Below are 4,996 nucleotides of genomic sequence, written 5' to 3'. Positions count from 1 at the left end.
CGCAGGTATACCATACAGAACCCGCGTCCAGGGACGCCGGCCAGCTGTTCAGGAGGTGCGTCCGCCCAGTGCACACATTTCAAGGCAGAGAAAAGCACGTGGGGGTTTCTTGCGTGGTATCTAGCCGACGGTTTTGTGTTTCTATGGTGTCGGCTCGTGGTATTGTTCCATGTTTTGGGGAGAAGCTTGCCTATATAAAGCAAAGGAGTTCATTTGGATTATGCATCATCTTGGTTGAATATCTTTTGGTGAGATCTAGTCCAGATCTATGAGGGCGAATCTTCTAATGGACTGTGATCTCTATGGCGCATGATCAGATCTGTGGATCTGAGTGTTTGGGTTGGTTCTGAAGTCCTCATATCTTTTATATCTGAAGGGACGCAGGTTCAGTGAAGGACAAGTGCGCCGGGACGCAGTACAGTAAAAGCTCAGGGGCGTCTCTGAAGCAAAAGACGCGGCGCGATAGTGTTTCGGGGTGCGCCGGTCGCAGCAAAGCATAGAGGAACAGTGCGTCTGCACGCAGAACAGCGGAGGGTAGACTGCGTCCAGTCGCAGGCCACAGATAGAAAATATGCGTCCCTGTCTTAAGATGATCTGTTGACTGTATATTTCTGTTCATAAAGTGTTCTGGGTTATTTCTGTAATTACTGATCTGATATCTGTAGTGGACTGTATCTGTTATATACTTGTTGATCATTTGATTCTTCATGAAAAGAAGTAGGGGGTTGTAGCTCCCTTCCAGGAGAAACTGGAAAACGAGAGAGAGTTGTAGCTCTCTGCAGGTTGCAGCCTGCGTGCTGGTAAAGGACTGCACCAGTACAAAATCATTGTAAAAGAATTTCTTGAAAGAAGATAGAGACATATTGCAGCAGGTGGTTTTTTTCCCGCATTGGGTTTCCACCTTACATCTTGTGTTCTTTGGTGTGACTGTCTATTTTCTTTATTCAAGCTCATTATTTTATGGTACTGATATGCAAGAATAATTCAAAAGATCAAATAAGGAAGATTTGGTAAATTGCTTAATAATACTGATTCACCCCCCCTCTCAGTATTATTTCCAACAATTGGTATCAGAGCAGGTCCTTCAGAAAATCTTGATCGCTTGAAGGTAGATCGTTCATCATGAGCAACTACGAGAGAGAAGCATCAATCAGGCCACCAGTTTTTGATGGGACAAACTTCAATTATTGGAAGGTAAGAGTTACTGCATATCTTCAATCTCTTGGTACTGAAGTTTGGGACATTGTAGAAACAGGCTATGCTTTTCCTTCAGCTACTCCTACAGATCCAGCTGAGAAAAAGAAGTATGAAACAAATGCAAAAGCAGTCAGTACTCTATTAGGAAGTATATCCCAAACAGAATTCATGAAGGTAATGCACTTCAAATCAGCAAAAGAAATATGGGACAAAATGATCACAAGCTATGAAGGAGATGAACAGGTAAAACAAGCTAAACTTCAAACTCTCAGGATTCAATATGAGACTCTCAAGATGTATAATGATGAAAGTGTGGCTAATTATTTTCTTCGGGTAGATGAGATTGTAAATTGTATGAAAAATTTGGGTGAAGAAGTAAAGGAGTCCATAGTAGTTCAAAAGATTCTAAGATCATTATCCCCCAAGTTTGAATCCAAAGTATCTGCAATAGAAGAAAAAGAAAATCTCCGTGTTCTTACTATGTCTCAGCTACATGGAATTCTAACTGCTTATGAAATGAGAAAGGGAGGACCATCAGACAGAAGGGAGGCTGCTTTTAAAGCATCAGGCAAAGAAGATTACTATGAAGCAAGCCATGATCCAGAAGAAGAGGAAGAAGAATCAAATTTTGTCAGAAATCTTCAAAGAGGTTCTGGAAGGTTCAGAGGTAAGCTACCTTTCAAATGCTTTGCTTGTGGAAGAGTAGGTCATTATGCTGCAAAATGCTCTTATAAGGATAAAGGAAAGGAACCAGTTAGATGGAACAAGAAACAAAGCGCAAATAAGAAAAGCTACTACACCCATGAAGATAGTGATGGCTTATCAAACAGTGATGAAGATGAACAAGGTAATAAATATAGGTTGTTAATGGCATTTGAAGATGATGATTATGAGGATGCTGTAGATGTGGATAACCTTTATGATGAAATTACTAGACTCAAGAGATGCATAGAAGAAAAGAACATGATTATTGATACTCTACAATTCCAAATTGATGAAAAGGAAAAACATCTTGAAAAATTAGAAGGTGAAATTGTTGGTCTTAGAAAAGAAATTGAGAAAACAAAAACTATTAATCTCAAGTTTGTCAAAGGATCTGAAACTTTGGATGAGATTATCAGTGTGCAGCGGTCTCCACTAAATAAGACAGGTTTGGGCTATAATGGAGAAACTTCTCAAGCATCCACTTCAAAAAGTTATCTTGATGCAGCAAGAAGAAATGAGCAAGAGCACAAGGAAGATCATCAGGTAAAGCAGGGACAAATGTCAAACAGAAACTATCAGGGGCAATCCAGCTTAAGGGTGAACAAAAGCCACAACCAGCCACAGGTAAAATCTTCTCAATTTGGTTCAAGAATAGATGAAAATAGAAATTACAATCAGTTGGCTGGTAGATCCAATAATCGCAGAAGCTTCTTCAATGGACAATGCTTTTCTTGCCATAACTTTGGTCACAAAGCAGCTCAATGTGTTGCGTATAAAACAATCATGACTAGGGAAGCTCAAAAACAAAGAAGTATGACAGGGATTACGAAAAGGACCTATAACAACTTTTCAGCTCTTGAAAATGAAGTTGAATGTTCTATTTGCAATAATTTTGGACATAAAGACTTTGAATGCAGAAGCAGGTTTCCGGAAAGAAAGGTACAAGAGCAGAAAAAGGAACAAGCCTCAGGCACCAAAACATGGAGAATAAAGGAACCTCAAACAGAAAGATGTGGGATAGCATTTTATGCAGAAGGACAAGAAAATCTATGGTACATTGACAGTGGATGCTCGAAGCATATGACAGGTGATAAAGAAAAACTTGAGTCTTATTCTAATTTAGAAAAGGGAAAGAAAGTCTCTTTTGGAAATGATACTCCTGCAACTATAAAAGGAAAAGGTATTGCTCCTTTAAAAGAAGATGTTAAGGCTGGAAATGTTTTGTTTGTTGATGGATTGAAGCATAATCTACTAAGTGTCAGCCAGATGTGTGATCAAAGAACCGAGGTTATATTCAGATCAAATGGATGCCTTGTTCGTGATCTTGATACAGGTAAAACAGTTCTCAAAGGAAAAAGAACTCCAAATAATCTATACATATTTGATGAAGGACAACAACAATGCTATCTAAGCAAGGATGAAGAGCACTGGCTATGGCATCGAAGGTTGGGACATCTAAGCTTCTCACAAATAAGGAAAGCTTGCAAATATCAGGCAGTTCGCGATCTTCCAGATATCAAAATTCCTGACAACACCATATGCAGATCATGTCAGTTTGGAAAACAAACCAGAACTAACTTTCCAGAGAAAGAAGGATCAGCCAGCATGCCTCTTGAGCTAGTACATACAGATGTATGTGGACCATTCAGAAAAAGAACACCTAGAGGAGAGGAATACTTGATATTATTTATTGACGATTTCTCCAGGTTTGTTTGGTTAGGACTTATGAAGCACAAAGATGAAGCATTCGAAAAATTCAAATCCTTCAAAGCCTTGGTTGAAAATGAATCAGGTCACAAAATTAAGTGCCTCAGATCTGACAGAGGTGGGGAATTTACTTCAAATGAATTTTTCGATTTCTGTGATGAACATGGGATAAGGAGAGAATTTTCTACAGCTAGAACTCCTCAGCAAAATGGAGTGGTTGAAAGAATGAACAGAACAATCCAGCAAATGGCTCGTGCTATGCTTGATGAATCAGGAACCCCTGCAACCTTCTGGGGTGAAGCTGCACATGCGGCGGTTATTATTCTCAACAAGACAAATGTCCGAGTGAACAGCACTCAAACTCCTCATGAGCTCTGGAGTGGTAAAACTCCTTCGGTAAAGCACTTCAAAATCTTTGGGAGCAAATGCTATATCAAGAATACTGAGGAGCAGCTTGGTAAACTTGATCCTAGAGCAGATGAAGGTATTCTTCTTGGCTACTCTCCACATAGCAAAGCATACAAATGCTACAATAAAAGACTTGGCAAAATTGTTGACAGCATTGATGTAGTGGTTGATGAGAAGGGATACATTCCTAGGCAAATACATCGTGAAGACATCGAAGAAGATGAAAGCCACCCTCAAAGACAGAATGATGAAGAAGAAGAACCGCAAGAAGAATCTCAAGAAGAACCTCACGAAGAAGCAGAAGAACGAACAAGAATAGAAGAAAAGACTCCATCCAGATATGTTCAAAAGAACCATCCAGAATCTCAGATCATGGGACAGAAAGAAGCAGGTATACAAACTAGAAGAACAGTTGCAGAAGCTTCAAGTTATTTGGCATTACTCTCCTCTACTGAACCACAAAATGTGAAAGAGGCATGCAAAGATGAATGTTGGGTGAAAGCAATGGATGAAGAACTTGAGCAAATCGAAAAGAACAACACTTGGGAGCTGGTTCCTAGACCAAAGGATAAGAATGTTATCGGAACAAAATGGGTCTTCAAAAATAAATTGAATGAAAATGGAGAAGTAATTAGAAACAAAGCCAGACTTGTTTGTAAAGGATATGCACAGCAAGAAGGAATAGACTTTGAAGAAACTTTTGCTCCTGTTGCAAGACTTGAGGCCATCCGAATGTTCCTTGCTCTCTCAAGTTCTCAGAATTTCAAAGTATTTCAAATGGACGTAAAATCAGCCTTTCTGAATGGAGACTTGGAAGAAGAAGTGTACATTGAACAGCCAGATGGGTTCATTCTTGGAAATGATCCAAATCTTGTATGCCGATTGAAAAAGGCTCTCTATGGTCTCAAACAAGCCCCAAGGGCTTGGTACTACCGGTTGGACAAATATCTTCATCAACAAGGTTTTTCAAAAGGTTCAG

The sequence above is a fragment of the Pinus tabuliformis genome, chromosome 9 (assembly GCF_031772625.1).
Source record: "Pinus tabuliformis cultivar Carrire ecotype Pingquan chromosome 9, CPIR1, whole genome shotgun sequence".
Lineage (NCBI taxonomy): Eukaryota > Viridiplantae > Streptophyta > Pinopsida > Pinales > Pinaceae > Pinus > Pinus tabuliformis.
The sequence above is the reverse complement of the archived record's forward strand: the minus strand, read 5'-3'. Positions refer to the sequence as shown.